The sequence below is a fragment of the Notamacropus eugenii genome, chromosome 4 (genome assembly GCF_028372415.1).
Source record: "Notamacropus eugenii isolate mMacEug1 chromosome 4, mMacEug1.pri_v2, whole genome shotgun sequence".
Classification (NCBI taxonomy): Eukaryota; Metazoa; Chordata; class Mammalia; order Diprotodontia; family Macropodidae; genus Notamacropus; species Notamacropus eugenii.
This window is the reverse complement of record NC_092875.1, coordinates 279,612,582-279,636,131: the sequence shown is the minus strand read 5'-3', so window position 1 is coordinate 279,636,131 and position 23,550 is coordinate 279,612,582. Positions and strand designations below refer to the sequence as shown.

The following is a 23,550-nucleotide window of genomic DNA, read 5'->3' as shown; positions in this document are numbered from 1 at the left end:
ATACCCAGAATCTTGGTTAGCATGCTTATGAAGGATTGACTGGGTTGGGATCTGCATGATTAGAGGGAATATTCACAAATAAGAGATCCCAGGTCCAGAGAAGTAATGGGGTATACAACCTATTTTGCATCAAAAGGCAATATAAATGCAGCACAGTCCATGACAAAGCCACAGATATGGAAGTAAGCCAAAGGTTTTATGGATAATCAATAAAGGCAGTATAAATGTTACGGTGTTTTTGGTAGGTTGTTCAATAATTACCAAATTCAAGTGTATACTTTATTGCTTTGGTACTATTTAGTATAACCTTTTTATTTCACAAATAATATATTTTCTCATTTATTTATATTTATGAATGATAAAGGTTGTGAGCATAAAACATACAAATCTCATCTGTTGGTAATAAATATGTGAGTCTTTCTGTGAAGAAATATGAGATCAGTCTTGAATCAGAGAGAAAGATGTTAAGATACTCTGCCAATAATGAATATAGCACTGTGAAGCATTTAAACCAATAATTGTGGATCTGATTTGGAAATGCTGCTTTCTTATTTTGCAGGGAAGCTAGAATTCCAGTTAGCTACTTTGATATAATTCCTCCTCCTTCCCCTCCACCATTTTGTTCTCCTTGTTCCTCTTTTTCCTTCTTCCTCATCTTTTTGTCACTCTGTAGCCTTCTATAGAATCCTAATCCAAAACACTACAAAATATCTAGGGATCAAACTACCAAACCACACAAATGACTCGTATAGATTAAATTATAGAGTGTTTCTTAATAAAGAAATACCAAAGAGCTTAACTAAATAGTATCCAATTAGTTTCCAATTAACTTATTGGAACAATAGTGTTCATGACTGGTCTATGCCAATATAAAATAATGGAAATATTACCAAAGTTAATATACAGTTTTAATACTATTCCAATCAAATTATCAAAAGAAAACTTTACAGAACTTGTTAAAATAATAACAAAATTTATTTAGAAAATTAGAAGTTCTAGAATATCAAGGGAACTAATTAAAAGAAGTAAGAACCAAAAGGAAATAGCACTTCTAGAACTCAAACCATTTTACAAAGCAGCAGTCATCAAAATCATTTGGCATTAGTTTAAAAATAAAGTAGATCAATGGGATAAACTAGATGAGAGAGAAGAAGAAACAATGGAATCCAATATCCCAGTGATGAACTGGAAAATACAATTTACTTAGGGAAAAACTTCCTTTTTTATAAAAACTGCTGGAAAAATTGGAAAGTAGTCTGGCAGAAATTAGTCTTAGACCAGCATCTTATATCATATTCCATGGTACTTTCTAAATGATATCTGACATTAATATTAAAGATCATTTTATACACATATACACATACGCACACACCCACACATGCACACACACATATATGTCTCACAGCTATGGGTGGGAAATACATTCTTAACCAAACAAACTATAGAAGTAGTTATAGAAAATAATAGACAAACTTGATTACACAAAACTGAAAATCTTTTGCACAAACAACATTAATTCACTTAGGATAAGAAAGGAAGTAGTTGAATCAAGGGGAAAAAAACGTTGCATCAAATTTCTCTGATAAGGATTTGGTATCCAAGATATAGAAATAATTTCATATATATGGATGAATATATGTATGTATATGATATAATTTTTAAAAAAAATTCCCTAGCAGATAAATGGTCATGACCACTTATGACTTACCTTGAAAATCTGAGCTTAGTCATAAATGATAAAAAGATGGATGCCTCAAAATAAAAAGAAATTCCTTGGAAAGGAAAATTGACCTGAAGAAATTATTTGCTTCTTGAACAGCCCAGACTACAGAAATGCATGAGGACTCAATGAATGCACCAGCCAAAGACTGTAGTGGCAGAAGAATGACAGCAGAGAAAACAGTAAGAGACTTTTTTTCTAAATGTTGTCAACATACTATTAGAGGATGCTTTGTTTTCCAGAGCTAAGGCCCAGCAAGTCTAGAACTGGCATAACAACAATCCTTTGCACTCACCTTCTGGAACTGATGGACCCTGAGTTTGGGCAAGCACCAATAGGCACAGACATGAAGCCCTGCTATGGACAGACGTTTTGTCACTAGACAACCTTGCCTCATTCTTGCTGCTGTGCCTCACTACTGTTGCTATGCTACATCGTTTGATTCTTTGTCTAGCCATAAATAGATAAATCAAGGTTCAGCTGAACTAGAGTGGGTCTCCCACCTGGGGGTGGGGCGGGGCCCTGGCAAATGTATACTTGCTTACAAGGCATTTCCCTCACTTTCAAATCAAACTTGTGCTTGATTCTTGACTCTTCTGCCTCAGATTGCTCTGTTCAGCTCTGTTACCCATAACTTACAGGCCAGTTTGTTCCAGTTGTGACAATGTACACAAGGAGATAGGGGTAAAGGGGTATAGGTATAGGGATATAGGTATAGGGTAAAGGCAGAAGTCAGGTGGAGGTAATGCTTGGGGCCGTATGGATAGAATTTCATGCTACTCTGCCTTCGGGACATTAGAAAATGGGAGAACTCATGAAGAAAAGGGAGAGTAGCAGCAGGATAGAGGAAAGTATGTGATGTGCCCTGGTCAAATTAAGGGTTAGTAATGAGATGAAGATGACCTCTGTGGTGTCAGGAAGAGAAGAGCCTGCAGGGGAAAGGATGAAGGTGGAAAACTGGAAAAGTAAGGAGTCCTTACTTTGGTGATGGGAAGGTGTTCCACTGTTGAATGTTCTTATGGGTGAAGAGAGATGTTCTGTGAAAGGAGGTGGGGACTTTGTGCTGGGTGTGATCTAGAGGATGTGGTGCTGTAAAACACCTTGGGACAGAAGGGAGTTGGAATTTCTAGAGACATCTGGTATCTGGGGAATGAGAGACATGGACCCAGGGAGGACATTTTAAAGCAAGTAGTGAAGGAAAAAGATCAGGGAAAGGATGCAGATCATAAATAGACTGCATAATTAGAGAGGTGGTAGTGTGGGAGTCTTGCCATGGGGAAATGTCCTTTTTGTCACCTTTAGTAATTGGTATTTTTATTTTCTGGGAGGGACAATGGAAAAGGGGAATCTGTGAGGCAAGCTCTACAAAGCAGTGGCAGGAACTGCTTAGAGGGAATAGCCCAGAATGGATACCTCAGACACTTTGGCTTCATGAAGAGTGCAGAGAATAGAGAGGGACCAGCTAGGTGGGTCAAAGCACCTTGGTGGCTCAGTGGAAAGTGCACTGGGCCTGCAGTCATGAAGATCTGAGTTCAAATCTGGCGTTTATGCTTACTAGCTGTGTGACCCTGGGCAAGTCACTTAACCTCTGTTTTCCTTAGTCCACTGGAGAAGGAAATGATAAAACTACTTCAGTATCTTTGCCAAGAATACCACAGAAAGGGGTCATGAAGAGTTGGACATGATTGAAACCCTCTCTGGAATGAGGTATAAAAATGGAATTTAAAACATTAATGAACAGAACTTGTAAAGGGGAGAGGAAAGGGCAATCTACTGATTGAGAGGAGAAAAGGGAGGAAAAAAAAGACAAAGCAGAACAGAAAATGGAAATAAGCAAAACAAATGGGAGGGAGGAACAGGGGTAAGAAGAAAGGCAGTGGGAATAGAGTCAACCTAAAAAAGAGAAGGGGTTAAAGAATCCAATAAAAAGAAAAGAGTGGCACATTGGATAAGAAAATAAAATTCTACAATCTGTTACTTAAAAGAAATATACTTAAAAAACAAAGACATATACCCAATAAAATTGAAGGGGTGGGAAAAAATGTTATCATCAAGTAAATCCAAAACGTACAGTAAAAACGTCTAAAAATAAAGAGATAAACAAGGAAACTATGTTGTGCTGAAATGAACCATAGACATCAAACAATGTTAGTAATTTACAAATTCTAAATGCTTAGCATCCAAGTTCATAAAGGAAACACTACCTGAGCTATAAGAAGACAAGGACAATAGCACATTTTTGTAAGAAGACTTTAATTAGGCTCTCAAATATGGATAAGTTTAATAGTTAAAATAAACAGAAGGTAAAACATGGAGCTGAGCAAATTACTTGAGAAACTACAATTTAGAAAACTTAGAATGTCTTCTAAATGGGACTGAAAAAATTACACATTTCTCAGTACCACATGGAACTTTTATAAAAGATGACTATATATTTATTAGGGTACTTAGATATTTCAAACAAATGTAAAAAGGTAGCAATAGTAAGGACAACTTTTACAGACCACAATAGAATAAAAAAATAGTCATTAGTTCAGATACCACAAAGAAAAGATATAGCCCCAAATAGAAACTTAACAATAAAATCCTAAATAATGAGTGGGTCAAAGAATAAATTATAGAAATAATAATTATGTGGAAGAAAATGATAATGATTTAATAACATACTAAAATTTCTGGGATGTGGCTAATGCAATATTCAGCTGAAAAAAAATCATACTCCTATAAATACACTTTAACAAAATAGCAATATTGAAAGGATTAGTGAACACTGAATATGCAATTAAACAATTTTAAAAATCAAACAAATCTAAAATAAGTATAAAAGAGGAGATATTAAAAAATAGAAAAGTCAATAAATGGGAAACAAAAACTAACAAAAATGATAAAACTAAAAGCTCTTTATTTGAAAAGATTAATGAAATTGATAAACCTTTGGCTAATTTGATTAAAAACAAAAGGACTGAAAAATCAAATAAAAATAGCAAACAAACAAGATGAAATCACATCAAAACTAGAAGATGTAAAAAAAGAATAATTGGAATATATACACAGTTACATGCTAACAAAATTGAGAACAAAAAAGAAAGAGAGGAATGACTTCAAAAATGTGAAATACCAAAACTATAAGAAAAGACAGAGTTTGGCAACAGATCCAATATATGGAGATTGAATTTGGTTGAGTCAAGGATTACACCTAGGCTGTGCTCCTGGCTAATTTGGGAGGTGGTGACATTCTACAGTAATATAAATGTTTGGAATGAGGTAAAATTTAGGGAAGGAGAAGATAATGAGCTGCATTTTGCTTATATTGAGTTTGAGATGCCTGTGTAACACCCAATTCTAGATGATTAAGAGGTAATTGATATAGAGACTGAAGGTTAGCTTCGAGATTAGAACTGCATAGACCTTATAATCATTTCCATAGAAATGCTAATTGAATCCTGGGAAATTGATGAGATCACCAGTACATTAACTGAGGGAGAAGTGAAGAGGGCCAAAATTCGACTCTTGGGAGACATCTATAGTTAGAGGATGTGATGTAGAAGAAGATCCTCCAAAAGAGATTGAGGTGGAGTTGTTTTTCCAATGAGATATTTCACATTGTCTTCTATTTTTCAGTCTTTTAGTTTTGTTCTGTTATTTCTTGATTTCTCATAAAGTCATTCATTAGCTTCCATTTGCTCCATTCTAATTTTTAAGGAATTATTTTCTTCAGTGGACCTCCTTTCCTTCTTTTGGACCTCCTTTTCCATTAGGCCCATTCTGCTTTTTAAGGTGTTCTTCTTCTCACTGGTTTTTTGGCCATCTTTTGCCATTTAGGTTAGTGTATTTTTTAAGGTGTTGTTTTCTTCAGCATTTTTTGGAGTTTCCTTTAGCAAGCTGTTGACTCATTTTTCATGATTTTCTTGTGTCACTCTCATTTCTCCTTCTAATTTTTCCTCTGTTTCTCTTACTTGATTTTCAAAATTCTTTTTGAGCTCTTCCATGACCTGAGACCAAGTCATATTTTTCTTGGAGGTTTTAGATGTAGGAGCTTTGGCTTTGTTGTCTTCTTCTGGATGTGTGGTTTGATCTTCCTTTTCACCAAAATCAGATTTTATAGTCTGATTTCCCTTTATTCCCCCTCTCTTTGTTCATTTTCCCACCAATTATTTGACTTTTTAGCTCTTTGTCAATGTAGGTCTCTGCTTCCAGGAGGGGGAGGGGGGTTGAAGAGCATTCTCCTAAGCTTCAGGGGTTTTGGGCAGCTGTTTTCAGAGACACTTCTAGGTTCCAAGGTTGTATGATCAAAGGTGAGGTGTTTACTCCCCTCCTGGTATTTGCTCTGCTCTGTGAGTGACCTCAAGCACTCTTTTCTGCCTTGGAACTGTGAGGAGGATTCCTTCTCCACAGCTGTCATAAGCTCTGCCATGCCAGTACTCCTCCTTACCCCAGGACTGCCACCCAGATCTAAACAGGGCAAAGCAAGAGAATACCACCTCAGCACCAGCAAAAAAATTCCTGCAATCCCCCTCTGATCAGCTGCTCATTCCCAGCTCCCTCCCATCTGTGGGCCTGAGAGTTCCAGGAACAGCTGCTGCTACTGGTGCTGCCACTGCCTGCTGCCACCACCCAGGCTAGGGGCTTTCATGTTCCTCTCTCGCACAGGTTGCACAGGCTTTTCCTACTTACCTTCCAGATTGTCCTTGGCATTTTGGGGTTAAGAAGTCTGGAAATTGCTACAGCTGCCAGTGATGCAGTGCCTAGAGCCCTGCTCAGGCCCAAGCTAGACTGTGCTTTCAGCCTTGTACAACAGACCTTTCCTGTCAGCCTTCCATGTTGTCTTAGGCTGGAAATTCATTTCACTTTGTCATTTTGTGGGTTCTACTGTTCTAGAATTTATTTAGAGTCATTTTTTCAGGTATTTGTAGGGGTTAGGGGGAGAGCTCAGGGAAATCCCTGCTTTTACCGCAATACAGGTTTAAGGATGGAGTGAGCTATCTGATTCCTAAGCATGCCTGCTTCTTTTGTGCTAGGTATTGTTAAATACAGCTAGGAGTCAGTCTAATTTTTAAGTTATAGAAGGTAGTTCTGGGAGGAAATCGATGAATTTAAAATCTGAACTAAAGAACTGTGTTGTTTTGCTAATGAGGTTACTACCCCCATCTTATGATGTCATAGGCAGTTGATATTGCCTTGGTAACATAGCAGGATACTTTTATTAGGTAAATACAGGAACAGACAGACAGTATTATTCCACAGAGAACTAGAAAAAAAAGAAAAAAAAGCAGGTTTACTAAAATGAGCAACATGAAAAAAAGTCTTTGGCATGCTGAGTGACCTAGTCATAGAAAATGGAAATTCAGATTGCATTTCATGTATACATTTTGAATCCACAAAATATGTTTTATCAGCAGGAACAGAAGGAGTCTCTTAGACTTTGGAGAAATTTCCATGTTCTAGCACCCACTTTCTCGCTTTTTGTAAGCAGCCTTTTAGTGAAGTTAATGTAGTATGCCATATGTTAGTTGAAGAACATATGGGGAAACTGTGTATGGTGTTTGTGTTTAAGGGCTAAACCTCAGATGATTCAGTCTTATCTTGATGGCCTAAAGATCATTTAATTCAACAAACTTACTTTTCATCAGGTTAAATCACTGCAACTTTATTTAATGGCCACATTACGTAATAAATACATACAATAAGTATATAATATAACGATATAGTTATATTATATATAATAATATATAATATTATAAAGATATATAATACATAATAAATAAATAAATGACAAATTTATAAATATATATAATAAATATATGAATATAAACTTTGCTCTTCATTTTCAGCAACATTTTAAAAAATCAATAAGAAACATTCACAGATTCTAACTATATTTTAGATGATCTGATCGAGAACAATCCTTATTTGACTAATTTTTGTTTTGGACGAAGGGAAGGTGACTGCTTAATGCTTCATTTCAGCCTTTATAATTCATCAGTTCCTTCAATATAACTAATTCTAAAGACCTCTAAAAAAGAGAAACATGTGGATTCTCTATGAAGCTTTATCTCATCACTTGATAAAGATCAAGCAGGTTTTCTACCATGTTGAGCAGTAAACAGATGCTGACCTCATCTGGGGAGGGCGAATGCATTCCTCACATTCTTGCATTCCTGTTGATCTGGAGGGCTAAGGTTGGAATAAAAATCAACATCCGGTGAGTGTGAATGAATTCCTCTGGTCTCAATTGATGCTCTTTTGAATGAACTCCTGTGAAACGGAATTCTTCCTCTACTCATGACTCTGCTGAAGATATCTTATCATTCCTCATGCAACTCCATAAAAGTCAGTGAAATTGTGTTCTTCCTAAAGCAACTCCTATCATTCCTGGTTCCTAGCTAATGCAGTTGCTTCATCAGCCTGTTAAATGGTGATGTAGTGTATACCTCTCCAGGCAGGGGAACTGGCTCATCATGCTCTTCTGAAGACTCCTGAATACTTAACAAGATGCTCCTGAGCCATCTCTGTTCCTGTTCTATACTAGTTCACTGTTGATGTGAAACTGAATTCTTCCCCAAAGCAATTTTCCTGGAATGACTCTTTCTATGTCTTATTGTTTGATAAGGCTGAGAGATGGGGCTGCTCTATTCCCCTCTGTACCATCCCTGACAAATTTTCATCTGTTCTCTTCTAGAAAACCTCTGTGGAGGGGGATCCAGCTACCTCCTGAGGTAGGTGGCCTTTTCATCCTTGAGATAACTTAGATCAGGATGTTTTTCCTTCTAGCAAGCCTGAATCTTTGCACTTCTTTCCCATTGTTTCTAGTTTTGTTTGTTCTCTGGGGCCAGGTAGAACAAGTCTAATCCTTTCAGTTCCTTGAGGATGTTTTTCCATCTAGGAGTTCTTAACTCAGAAGGTCTGAGGATAGATTTCAGGGAGACCATGAACTTGAATGAGAAAAAGTCACATCTTAATTTCAATGTAATTAACTTTTTTTATAATCCTATGCAATTTATTCTATGCATTTAAACAGTTATTGTATGCATCCAAGATCCTTATTCATAAAGCGGTCCATAGACTTTTCCAGACTAACATGACACAGAAAAGGTTTTAGGAAGCCCTGCTCAGCATCTTCACATTACTTGCTAGTTCCTTCACCCAGTTCTGGTGTGTCATTCTTTTCGTTTCCCTCACCATTCAAGTTGGACTTTTTAAAGTCTTTTTCCAACTTGTTGATGTTTTTCCAAAGATTGGTGACTGGACCTGAACACAATGCTCCAGAAGAAGTCTGACCAGTGTTTGGGCTCCTCTACCAGAAACATCAACATAAATCATGAAGAAGATTATTAATTTACTAGCCATGCTGAGCATCAGTGTCAAAAGCACTCGAGGGCTTAGATTTCTGAAGACTGAGTTTTGAAGCTAGAATAGTGCCCTGGTGCTAGCTTGTGGAGGGAAGGATATGATTCTTATGGGGGGATGTGTGTGGTTTGTGTAGTATGTTTATTTTTCCTTTCCTGTCCCTTTATCTCACCTTACGGTCCTCTATAAGCATGGGGCACAGCCACTCTGGCATTATGCTAAGGATCCTGTCATTGTGGTGCTTCTCTCTCTGTCTTTCTCCACAATTACCAAAGAGGTGAGGTTGTGGACTATCTGGGGCTTGGGGTACCCTATTTGGTATAACTGCACCACTGGTTTGGGAAGTGAGGAGATAGAATATGTACACTGATCAATCAGTCAGTATGCATTTATTAAGAGTCTACTTTATGTCAGGCACTATGCTAAGTGCTAGGGATACAAAATAAAACAAAAGATAACCCCTAACCTTGAGGAACTCCCAATCTGATGGGGGAGATAACATACAAACAAGTAGGTACAAACTGTATACAAGGTAGATAGGAAATAGTCAAAGAGGGAAGGCACCATAATAAAGAGGGGTTGAAAAAGGCTTTCTGTAGAAGGTGAGACTTCAGTCAGGACTTGAATGAAGTCATGAAAGCCAGGAGGCAGAGACGAAGAGGAAATGAATTCCAGGCACAGGGGATAGCCAGAGAAAATGCCTGGAACTGAGAGATGTGTTGTTTGGTGAATAGCAAGGAAGCCAATGTAATTGAATTGAAGTGTGTGTGTGTGTGTGTGTGTGTGTGTGTGTGTGTGTGTGTGTGTGTAAGGTATAAGAAGAAGACTGGAAAGCCATGGGAGGGGGGCGTCTAGATTATAAAAGGCTTTGCATAACAGAAGATTTTGTATTTGATCCTGGAAGTCACAGGAAGATATTGTTGTTGATTTGAGTGGGGTTGAGGGTGAAGTGGTAAGACCTGTACTTTAAGAAAATGACTTTAGTGGCTGAATGAAGGATGACTAGAGTGGGGAGAAACTTGAGGCAGGCAGAACAACAAGTAGGTTACTATAATAGTCTAGGAGACTATTACAGTAGGAGATGAAGGCTTGTACCAGGGTGCTGGAAATATCAGGGAAGAGAATAGGGTATATTTAAGAGATGTTGCCTTAGCAACAGACTAGATTTGGACATGTCAACTGGACATCCAGTTCAAGATTTCCAAGGGTATTTAGAAATGTGAGTCTGAAGGTCAGCAGAGACTTTAGGACTGTATCATTAGAATAGAGATGATAATTGAATCATGGGAGCTGATGAGATTTTCAAGTGGTCATTTAGAGGGAGAGGAGCATGAGGCCCGGGAAAGAGACCAGTGGGGCACCCATTCTTAGTGGTGAGCTGAATCCAGCAAAAGAGTCTGAAAAGAAGTAGTCATATAGATAAGAGAGCTATCAAGACAGAGTAGTGTCCCAAAAACCTAGAGAGAAGTGAGTATCAAGAAGAGGATGATTGACAGTGTTGAAAGCTTCAGAGAGGTCAAGACAGATCAGGATTGGGGGTGTATGGGAAGGCAAATTGAGGTGGAGGAGAAGTTAGTAGTTTGTTGTCAGATAAGGGAATTTTACAGTTCTTTAACATGGAGGGGATGAATTTATGAGTGATGGCAAAATCAAGAGTATAAACATCTTTGTGAGTGACTTAAGTGAGTTTTTAGGAGTAGGTCATCAGACATAAATAGATTGGGGAATTTGGAAGATTAAGGTGTTTGAGGGAGTATTAATATATACGTTGACTCTAATAATGATAGCAGGAATTAGGAGAGAAAGATTGTGAATTAGGTACTAAAATGATTGAGGAAGGAAGGGGAGTATATGGCAGGTTTGTGGACACTAGCTACTGGAATTATTTTTGGGTAGAAGATGTAGGTTGTATGGAGATCAAAGTAGAAGAGGTTATTGAGTAATGATGGCACAGGGAGAACTTGCAAATGGCAATGAGGAGTATAAAGTGTCCTAACTTCCCTATCTCATCAAGTCAGCCAAGGATAATAATTAAAAATGCAGCCAGTGCTGGAAAGGGTGGTCAGGAAGGATCTGTCATTAAAGTTGAGTCAGGTTTCAGTGATTGTCAGAAGATGGAAGGAGTGGGAAAAGAAAAGGTTTAAGATGAAAGGAAATATCACCTCTCTGGAAGTTTCTCACTTTCGTCTCTTCTTCCCTTGGTATACTGGAGATCAGACCAGAGATGGGCCTACACCAGATGGAATGTGAGTAGCCTCTCTTTTTCCTCTTCCTTCAGGATGTGGGTGTGTAATGGTAATTTAAATGGGAAGATCTTTCCCCTCCATTAATAGGTCCTATCTGGGTCACATGGAGCCAGTGGGTAGAAGGAGTTTGCTAAATGGATGGAGCAGGAAGTGAGTCAGAGCAATTAGAGCTGGGAAAGAGAGAGCAGGCAACAACTAGTGTGAGTGGGAGAGTTTGTTTGTAATTTTGTTGAAGGGAGCCTGTTTGTGATTTGTTTAAGGGAACTGGTTTGGGGGAAGCCTAACAGAGGGAAGGCTTGGGGATGGTGATTTCTTTGTTGCTATGATGGTTTTGGATTTCTGGTGTTGGGATTTGGCTTTCTAGTGTCTGAATAAATGTTTTGGTTCTGTTTTCCATGTGGAGAGTCTGTTGTATTTTGCAATTCAGAGTTATACTGGCATATTCATGGCCACTGTAGGTGCTGTGAATATCATGTTGGCACTACAAGGTATAAGAGTAGTCATACAGACAGAATAAAGAGGAGGAAGCAGTACTGTTAAATTCAGAAAGTAAAGACCATCCAAGAGGAGAAGGTGGTCACCAATGCTGTAGAAAAATTAAGAGGATGAGATTTGAGTAGGAGCTATAAATGAACAATTTAGAGATCATTGGTAAGTTTGAAGAGAACAGTTTCAGTTGAATGTTAAAGTCAGAGTCCATAATTCAGAGGGTTAGAAAAGAATGAGTAGGAAGAGACTGCATACAATTAGGGACATTAGGAAGGTCTTTGTTTAGAAGAGGATACATGAGCTGTATGTTGAAGGTAACTAGGGTTTCTAAAACATGGAAGTGGAAAAAGAGTGCATTTCAGCTAAGGTCGGTTGGGGAGAGGCAGTAGGGGAAGCAGACAGCCTAGGCAAAGACACAGAGATGAGAGATGGAAGGTTGTACATAAGGAACAGAAGGAAGACCATTTTGTCAGCTTCTTCATCTATAAAATGAAGAGTTCATAGCAGTTAGCTTTTGAAGTTCTTTTTGCTTATATATTTATGATCCTATGAAATTAGGGCACATGAAAGGGAGTTATGTACAATAAGCTTGGACAAATTGACTGGATCTAGATTCTGCTGGGCTTTCCATGCCAAACTGAGAAGATTGTACTTCATCCTAGAGGCAGCAGGGTTCTCTGAAGAAACTAAGCATAGCATAGGTCTGGGTTTCCATAGGATCCAGGTACAATCAAAGTTGCAAATAAGGGCTTTTTAAAGCTCTTCAAGTTGATGAAATATTACTCTATTTAATCTTCTACTTATGCTATCTAATATCAAAGAGATTTAAAAAAATTCTTATTGAACTGACTCTGGATCACATCTCCTTTAGCACTATTCCAAATCTCTTCTCCTTGATTTTCATATGGTATCCCCCATAACTTTACCTCCTACTTCATTATGTATTCTTATATTAAACTATTTTCTTCCTAAAGCAACTTCAGTCATTTCTCTGTCTCAGTTTCTCCTATTGCTTCACCATCCTGCACAGTGGAATACTTCTCAATGCAAACAGCTGGACTTACATCTACACCTTTTGCTCATTTGGAGGCTACTGAATGATTTCTCTCAATGGAGAAAGTTGATGGCATAGACCATAAATTCCATCTTTATCATTCCCCATACTTCCTACTCTCTCAATATTTCCCATTTTTTTGTCCTTTACTTCAAAGTCACATGAAGGAATGATTCTTCTCCTTGCCAAGGGTAACTCTTCTACTTGTGCCCTTGATGTGGCCTCCTCTTCTAACTCCTTCAACAGCTTTCCCACTTATTCTCTCTTTTCTTCCAATCTTTAATCTTTCTTAAGCTCTTGGCTCCTTCCCTGCCATCTACAAACATACCCAGGTCTCCTACCATCCTTAAAAAATTACCCCTTCTCTTATTTTACACCTTCCTCCCCTGATCTTCCTGCTTACTCTCTTATTTCTCTCTGTGTCCAGGCAGAGGTGGGGTAGTGGGGGGTGGGTGTTGGTGTGTTCTCCCTTTCTCAACTTCATTTTATGTCCTCCCTGTGCTCACAAAACATTGCAGGGCTTCTCTACTCTCTGCAACTCTTTTAGGTTTGGGTTTTCTCCCTTCCCAACTCTTGGTCTTTCCCCCAATTTTTTCCTTCCTTTCTCTTTCCTCTCCTGGCCCTTCCATGAATGAGAAGTACAAAGTGGGGGGGGGAGGGGTGGTGGAGCCAAGATGGCAGAGTAGGAGATCAGACCAGTAGAAACTCTCTTCCCACAACCCATAAAATACCTGTAAAAAATGACTCTGAACAAATTCTAGAGCAGCAGAAGCCACAAAATGACAGAGCAAAAGATATTTCCAGCCCAAGATAGCCTGAAAGGAGGTTAGGAAAGGTCTATTGCACTGGGCTCAGAGTGAATGCAGTGCAGCCTTGGCCATGCCACGTGGTAGGAACAGGACTGGAGCAAGCTGGGGTGTGGAATCCTGGGCAGCAGCTGTGGTTCCCAGATTCCCACAAATGCCAAAGACAGCTTCAAAAGTCAGTGAGAATACTCTTTCACCTGGGTGAGAAGGGAGCAGGGTTCTGGCCTAACCCTAGCCCCAGCCCCAGGAGGCCCCAGGATTCAGCAGCATCCATTTTTGGAGCCCTTGGCCTAAAGACTCTGGGGAGATCCAGCTGATCTGAATCTCAGCCCTCAGTGGCAGTCCTGGGGTGAGGAGGAGCACTGGTGTGATAGAGCTGATGGAGGCTCTGAAGAGGGAATTCTACTCCCAGATCCTGGGCAGAAAAGCTTTTGGTTACTCCCAGACCAGAGTGCAAGCCAGGAGAGAAGTAAACTCTTATCCCTTGATTTGCCACCTTGGAGGAACTGAGAATTTACAGGTTCCTAAAGGATACCTTTCACTTGACAAAGGACTCAAAGTCCAAGTAACTGGCTGGGAAAATACCCCCAAAAGGGAAAAAAAATAGGACTATAGAAGGTTACTTTCTTGGTGAACAGGTATTTTCTTCTACCCTTTCAGATGAGGAAGAACAAAGCATACCATTAGAGGAAGACATAAAAGTCAAGGCTTCTCCATCCAAAACCTCCAAAATAAATATTCAATGGTCTCAGTCCATGGAACAGCTCAAAAAGGATTTTGAAAATCAAGTAAGAGACGTGGAGGAAAAATTGGGAAGAGAAATGAGAGTGATGCAAGAAAATCATGAAAAGTGAGTTAACAGCTTGCTAAATGAGACCCAAAAAATGCTGAAGAAAATAACACCTTTAAAAATAGACTAACTCAAATGGCAAGACAGGTCCAAAAGGGCAATGAGGAGAAGAATGCTTTAAAAAGCAGAATTAGTCAAATGGAAAAGGAGGTTCAAAAGCTCACTGAAGAAAATAGTTCTTTAAAAATTAGAATGGAGCAGATGGAAGATAATGACTTTGTGAGAAATCAAGATATTATAAAACAAAATCAAAAGAATGAAAAAATGGAAGACAATGTGAAATTTCTGATTGGAAAAACAACTGACCTGGAAAATAGATCCAGGAGTGACAATTTAAAAATTATGGTACTTCCTGAAAGCCATAATCAAAAAAAGAGCCTAGATATCATCTTTCATGAAATTATCAAGGAAAACTGCCCTGATATTCTAGAATCAGAGGGTAAAATAAATATTGAAAGAATCCACCTATCATCTCCTGAAAGAGATCCCAAAAGAAAAACTCCTAGGAAGATTGCACCCAAATTCCAGAGTTCCCAAGTCAAGGAGAAAATATTGCAAGCAACCAGAAAGAAACAATTCGAGTATTGTGAAAATACAATCAGGATGACATAAGATCTAGCAGCTTCTACATTAAGGGATTGAAGGACTTGGAATATGATATTCCAAAAGTCAAAGGAACTAGGATCAAACCCAAGAATCACCTCCCCAGCAAAACTGAGTATAATATTTCAGGGGAAAAAATGGTCATTCAATGAAATAGAGGACTTTCAAGCATTCCTGATGAAAAGACCAAAGCTGAACAGAAAATTTGACTTTTAAACACAAGAATCAAGAGAAGCATGAAAATCTAAACAGGAAAGAGAAATCATAAGGGACTTACTAAAGCTGAACTGTTTACATTCCTACATGGAAAGATAATATTTGTAAATCTTGAAACTTTTCTCAGCATTTGAGTAGTTGGAGGGATTATAGACACACACACGCGCACACACACATATACACACACATAGATAGAGAACACAGGGTGAGTTGAATAGGATGAGATCATATCTTAAAAAAAGAAATTAAGGGGTGAGAGAGGAATATATTGGGAGGAGAAAGGGAGAAATGGAATGGGGCAAATTATCTCTCATAAAAGAAACAAGAAAAAGATTTTTCAAAGGAGGGGAAAAGGGGGAGGTGAGAGGCGAAGAGTGAAGCTTACTCACATCACATTTGACTTAAGGAGGGAAGAACATGCACACTCAATTTGGTATGAAAATCTATCTTACACTAGAGGAAAGTAGGGGAGAAGGGGACAAGTGGGGGGATGATAGAAGGGAGGACAAATGGGAGGAGGGAGTAATTAGAAGTAAACACTTTTGGGGAGGGACAAGGTCAAAAGAGAGAATAGAATAAATGGGGACAGGATAGGATGGAGGGAAATATAGTCATTCTTACAGAACATGACTATTATGAAAGTCTTTTGCAAAACTACACATATATAGCCTATGTTGAATTGCTTGCCTTCTCAGTGAGGATGGGTGGGGAGGGAGTAAGGGAAAGAAGTTGGAACTCAAAGTTTTAGAAATGAATGTTGAGAATTGTTTTTACATGCAACTGGGAAATAAGAAATACAGGTAATAGGGTATAGAAATCTGTCTTGCTCTACAAGAAAAGAGAGAAGATGGGGATAAGGGAAAGGAGGGGTGTGATAGAAGTGAGGGCAGATTGGAGGAAAGGGTAATCAGAGTGACCAGTGTTTTGGGGTTGGAGGAGAGGAGAAATGAGGAGAAAATTTGGAACTCAAAATCTTGTGGAAATGAATGTGAAAACTAAAAATAAATAAATAAATTAAAAAAGAAAAAAAAGAGAAGTACAGAGTAATTGCAATGGGAACTGGCTTCGTGATAAATGGTACTGAAAAATGGGGAAATTAAGTGAATTCCCCAAGATCACACATGCCAACAATATATCCTTTCTGGGATCATGTCAGTAGATGGAAAGAAGATCCTATTATGCAGGTGAAACTGCATCTATTATGTCACAGGAAAATTTGTATGAAAAGTTTAATATGCCAGGATCCCCACCAGCCTCAAAAGTAAGGGGAAGAGTCTGGAATGTGGACCTATTTCCTAAATTTCTTATGTCCAGTGGTCAGTTGGTTTAAATACTGCTTTATAAAGAAGTCACCAAAGATCTGCTCTTCAAAGTGACTGAAGGAAACTTTGTTTGCAAGGGAGGGGAAATCTGCAAAGTTCCTTCCACTAGGGCGTAAACCTTGGCATCTAACATGCAGGCATTGTTTGAGAAATGTTAGTTCAGGAAATTTTTAGCATATATTACCAACTTTGATGAAAAAGACTCCAGAACTTTTGCGGGTGTTGATCCTAGGAAGACTATGATGGTAGATATGTACAAAAGCCAAAATGTCATAGATTTTACTGGTAATGCCTTTGTTATTTTCAGAGCTGATGACTTTAAATCAACCATGTTATGAAACTATCAATAGAATTAAATTTTATAGTGATTCATTGGCAAGAGCTCAAGGATCTGCAAGGCCAAGTGCTATTTATCTGGGTACCTATATGCTGAATAAACCAAATGAAGAGTGGTTGGTATAAAATCTAAAGGAGAGATTTCTAGCTGCAAGCAGCTCATCAGTGACCCTAGTCATGTAAAAGAAAGACCAGGTGATCAGAATTATTTGTGTCCTAAATCACCCAATTAAAAATATTAGTGATGCCAACTCCTACTAGATCATCATTCCACAGAACTAGGTTAACACAGTCAGATACTTACACTTACATGATTTCTTCTGCTCATAATGTGGTAGCACAAGGAAAGTATATAAGCACCATTAGTACTACTGGGGAAACCAGAGAATATGAGCAAAAAATGAGACCAGCATTAGAGCTCTTGGCACTAATTGTTCAGAAATTTGTTGCCATCAACAATTGCTATATTCCAGCTGATTGGGAACAGAAAGCCAGACATCCCAATACTTTAATTCACCACCATTCTCTGTTCCTCTGATTGGAGGGTGGAACCATGAACTTCAACGCTTCCTTTTATCGAGTGGGCTCTGCTCAGACCATCTCATTTCTAACCTGCTGGTGCTACCTTGGGGCTTCTCTGACTTGTCCTCTATGCCCCCAAATCATCCAGCTAACACAGAGTCATATAAAAACCTAATGAACATTATATGAAATCAGTATTATATACCCCTGCTCTTGTAGCCACTTCTTTGAGATTGAAGAGTACTGTCTCTAAATTTTTCCCTCCCTCCTTTTAATATCATGTCACTATCTTTATTCTGGGATGAGTGATCAGAAGTGTTAATATTATGTTCAGCTGAACTCTCTCTCTCTCTCTCTCTCTCTGTTTTTAAAGGGAAAACACAGTTTAAACATATACTCACTAAGGCAGAAATATAGAATTTGATACACTTTTTCTGTCTTTTAAATATTATAGCCTTTCCATTTGAATGCTTATTAGGCTCAAGTGTTAATGCTTTAAGTTCATGTACTATCTATTTTGTTAACATTAATGAAATTAAACTTCAAAGTGCTGGACAGCATCCTTAAGTTTCACAACTTTCAATTTTTGCCTTATTATATTTTATGATGGTACCCAAATATCACAGCCACTAGTGTTGGTTCATAGTTAGAGGCATAGATTTTTAACCCAACTTTAGCTTTTAAAACTGTTTACATATTTCAGGAGAGGCCTGTGTGCCTAAAGCTTCCTTTGGTATTTTAATATAATAAAACTGATGAAAAAAAAAGTAATAGCAGGCAAGATTTGAAAGTTCCTTTTATCCTCCTGGCATCTTTGATGACCAAAAACCCACAATGCAGTATTATTTTCACAGAGCCTCTAAATCTATGATGCTTCATAAAATGGCTCCAAATGATTTCTGTAGAGCAAAGTAAAGCCAAATTGGAAACTAACCAACCAAAAAACCCTTGAATTTGACCTTCAAGTAATCTTCTTATGTCTCTTTCTCCTTTTTTCAACCAAACTCTTAGACAATCATTTCTGTTTGAATCTCCATTTTCTCATCTCCCACTCACTTCTCAACCCCTTGTAATCTGACTTCCTGACCTCACTCTACTGAAATTCAAAAAGAAACCACTCAAAACATCATGAGAAACATGCTCTGGCTGAAAAATGACATATTTCCAGACATTAAGTAGGAACTAGAAATGCTAATGCTATCAGATCAAATAAAAGATATAATTAAAGAAAGCAGAAAAACAGATGAGGATATTCAATGAGAGTTGAGACTTGACAATAGAATGAGAGGAAATAAGAAAATGACAAATATAGTAGAAAAAATTTAAGTATTTAGGGAAGCAACAATTAGCAACATTGCAAGAAGGGAGGGAACATTGCTATAATTGCTTGTGGATGTAAGACTTGCCTTTCCTTTGACCTTTGGAAAGCATGGGGTAGCAGAGAAGAAGGTATCCAAGGATGCTTTTAACATATGGGCCCAGTTGCAACTATGGAAGTATCCATGAAGAACCTCAACTTTTGTGAGGGTTTTGTTTTCAGTACAATAGGGATGATTTCATATTGTTATCCCTTTGTTTCAGGTTGGTAGCTCACTTCTTAGAGTAATCAATCAGTAAATATTAGCAGGGGTGGGGGATGGGGAGGTGGAGCAAGATGGCAGAGTGAGAATAATGACTCACCTAAACTCTTAGACAAACTCCTTCAGATACCTCTAAAAAGAGAATCTGACCAAATTTTGGAGGTGCAGAATCCGATAGGAGACAGACTGTGGCAGATTCAAAGCCCAGGATAGACTGGAAGGTCCACGGGAAGGATCTGTTCCGCAGGGGTGAGCCCACAGTACAGCGTGTCCAGCGCAGTGGAGCAGGAGGGCTTCTGGGGAAACCTGAGACAACAGCAGGCAGAATTGGTGGAGCGGCAACCCAGGGTGAGAAACCAGCAGAGTCGAGCTAGTGACAACCGCTCAGCACCCCATATCAGCTGCAACAGCTTCTGAGACTTTCAGCCCACAGATTAAATGTCTGTTAGTCACCTACTTGAACTTCCAGGAGCCAGGATGGTGCAGTGATTAGTAAATGCTCTCTCCTCCTCCCTTGATGACCTTGAAAGAACCATAAAATATTTCCCCAGAAAAAATCCTGAATCAGCGGGAACAGCAGAGGAGGCAAATAGTTTTATAACACCTGAGGCTAGGCAAATAGCTAAAGGGGATTCCTCCTACTGTGGCAGAGGTGAAGTGGAAGGAGAGGGGCCACAGGCCACTGGAAATTCTCACTAGGACCCAGGCAAGCCTCAGTACCAGGAGAGGAGCCCCAGGAGGGGTGGAAACTCACATTAGGATCTAGGCATGCCTCAGTACTCCAGGGGAAATGGGAAGACAATAGGGCAGCTAGGATCACCATGCCCTGAGCTTGCCTTTGCCTCAGTTCAACTGAGGAGATCTCCCATGACCAGACCACCCCTCTCCCACACTTAACAAGCTAACCCCGGGGCAGATCAGGGAAACACAAAACAAAAAGATAAAAAAACACTTGCTTTTAGTTTTTTCACACAAGTCAGCTCAACACCAAGTTTTGCAGCTTCTAACTGAAAGAACCAGAAGCTACAACACACAATCACCATCATGAACAAGAAAAAGCAAAACCAGCTCCAAAAACCCATAGAATCTTTCCATGGAGACAAAGACCAAAACACAAATACCAAAGAGGTCAGTAGTGAGACTGTACTTCCATCTGAAACTTCAGAAGGGACTATGAACTGCTTGCATGCACAAATAGCTCTCCTGGAACAACTGAAGAAGGAATGGAAGAAAAACTGGCCAATGATTTTAAAAGTATAAAAAAAGAATTCACCAAGGAGAACATCTCTTTAAAAAAGAAAACTGAACAAATGGAAAAGTAAGTACAAAAATTAACTGGAGAAAATAACTCCTTAAAAGGAAAAATTGGACAGATGGAAAAGGAGATGCAAAAGTTAACTGAGGAAAACAATTTGATAAAAATTAGAATTGGGCAAGTAGAAACTAATGACTCTGTGAGACAGCAAGAGTCAGTCAAACAAAATCTGAAGAATGAAAAGATAGAAGAAAATGTAAAATATCTAATTGGAAAAGCAACTGACCTAGAAAATAGATCCAGGAGAGAAAATTTAAGAATTATTAGCCTGCCAGAAAGCCATGATGAAAAAAAGTCTGGACAATATCTTCCAGGAAATCATCAAGAAAAACTATCCAAAATTGCTAGATCCAGAGGGCAAAACAGTCATCGAAAGATTCCACTGTTCACCTCCCTAAAGGGATCCCAAACTCAAAACCCCAAGAAATATCATTGCCAAATTCCAGAACTATCAAGTGAAGGAGAAAATGCTACAGGCAGCTGGAAAGAAACCATTCAAATATCAAGGAGCTACTGTCAGGATCACACAGGGCCTTGCAGCTTCCACATTAAAAGATTGAAGGAATTGGAATTCGATATTCCGAAAGGCAAAGGAGATGGGACTACAACCAAGGATCAACTACCAAGCAAAGTTCAGCATAATATTTGAGGCAAGGAGATGGTCATTCAGTGAAGTAAGGGATTTCCAGACCTTCCTGACAAAAACACCAGAACTTAAGAGAAAATTCAATCTTCAAATGCAGGTCTCAAGAGAGGCATAAAAAGGTAAACAGGAGGGAAAAAAACCAATTTGTTACTCAATTTGGGCAAACTGTTTACCTCCCTATAAGGGAAGATGATACTTGTTAATCTTGAGAATTGTACATCTATCATGAAATATAAAAGGGATATACATAGAGGGAATGGGTATAAAGTAAATGATGTCATGTTAAAAATATGGTTTAAGCATGCAAAGGGATTGTAACAGGAGGTGTGAAAAGGAGGAAGCAGAAAATGGTAAATTACATCACAGGAAGAAGTACAAAATTATAGTAGAGGGAAAGAGGGAAGGGAGATGAGCATTGTTTGAGAGGTACTCATCTGATTTGGTTCAAAGAGGGAACAATAAACTTAAGTATATAATTCTAACTAGCTCTATAGGCAGTAGGAGGGAAAGGGAGAAGAAAGGGGAGGGGAAAGTAAAAGGGAAGGAAGAAGCAGTAAGGGTAAAGGGGAGTAAAAGGGGGGGCTGAAGGAAGGGAAGTTTGCAGGAGGTGGTGGTGAAAAGTGAAAACTATTGAGGAGGGGAAGAGAGATGGGAGAGCTAAAAGCACAAACAGTGGGAAAGAGGATGGAGGTAAATACACAGATTGTAATCATAACTCTGAATGTGAATGGAATGAACTCTCCCATAAAATGGAGATGGATAGCACAATGGATTAAAAGCCACAATCCAACAATGTGTTGTTTACAAAAACACATTTGAAATGGGGAGATACACACAGGGTAAAAATAAAAGGTTGGAGCAGAACATATTATGCTTCAGCTGATGTAAGAAAAGCAGGGGTAGCAATCCTAATCTCAGACAAAGCAAAAGCAGAAATAGATCTAATCAAAAGAGATAAGGAAGGAAACTATATCCTGCTAAAAGGCACCATAGACAATGAAGCAATATCATTACTAAACATGTAGTGGTGTAGCTACATGTGGTATAGCATCTAAATTCTTAGAGGAGAAGTTGGGGGAGTTGAAGGAAGAAATTGACAGTAAAACTGTACTAGTGGGGGACCTCAACCTCCCCCTCTCTGAACTTGATAAATCTAACTTCAAAATAAACAAGAAAGAGGTTAAGGAGGTAAATAAAACTTTGGATAAGGTACATATGATAGATCTCTGGAGAAAACTGAATGGGAATAGAATGGAATATATCTTTTTCTCAGCAGTACATGGCACATATACAAAAACTGACCATATGCTAGGACATAAAAACCTCACAATCCAGTGCAGAAAGGCAGAGATAATCAATGCATCCTTCTCAGATCATAATGCAATAAAAATTATATGTAACAAAAGGCCATAGAAAGATAAACCAAAAATCAATTGGAAACTAAATAATCTAATCCTAAAGAAGGAGTGGGTTAAAGAAGAAGTCATAGAAACCATCAACAACTTCATTGAAGAAAATGACAATAATGAGACAACCTACCAAATCTTACGGGATACTGCAAAAGCAGTTCTTAGGGGAAGTTTTATATCTTTGAATGCCTACGTAAATAAAACAGAGAAAGAGAAGATCAATGACCTGGGCATGCAGCTGAAAAAGTTAGAAAAAAAACAAATTGAAAATCCCCAAGTTAATACCAAATTAGAAATACTGAAAACCAAAGGAGAGATTAATAAAAGTGAAATTAAGAAAACTATTGAATTAATAAATAAAACCAATAGTTGGTTTTATGAAAAAACTAATAAAATTGATGAACCTTTGGTCAATTTGATTAAAAACAAGAAAGAAGAAAATCTAATGACTAATATCAAAGTGAGAGGAGTGAACTCACCTCCAATGAGGGGGAAATTAAAACAATAATTAGAAATTATTTTGCCCAACTTTATGCCCACAAATTTGATAATCTAAATTTGATGGATACTTTTAAAAATACAAATTACCCAGATTAACAAAAGAAGAAGTTGAATACTTAAACCTCATCTCAGAAAAAGAAATTGAACAAGCCATCAACAAACTCTCTAGGAAAAAATCTCCAGGGCTAGATGGATTTACAAGTGAATTCTCTTAAACATTTAAAGAACAGTTAATTCCAATATTATATAGACTATTTTTGAAAATTGGGGAAGAAGGAGTCCTCCCAAATTTTTTTTATGATACAAATATGGTTTTCATACCTAAACCAGGAAGAGACAAAACAGAGAAAGAAAATTATACACCAATTTCTCTAATGAATATAGATGCAAAAATTTTAAATAAGATTTTAAATAAGATTTTAGTGAAATGAATACAGCATCTTATCATGAGAATAATACACTATGATCAGGTGGGATTAATACTAGGAATGCAGGGCTTGTTCAATATTAGGAAAACTATTAGTATTATCCATCATATCAACAACAAAACTAACAAAAACCACATGATTATCTCAACAGATGCAGAAA

At 38.1% G+C, this 23,550-nt stretch overlaps 1 pseudogene; it reads left to right on the top strand.

Moving 5' to 3' along the window:
- The first annotated feature begins 11,291 nt into the window (after nucleotides 1-11,291).
- Nucleotides 11,292-17,536, top strand: LOC140502505 (rab GDP dissociation inhibitor beta-like; annotated as a pseudogene).
- The last annotated feature ends 6,014 nt before the right edge of the window (nucleotides 17,537-23,550 follow it).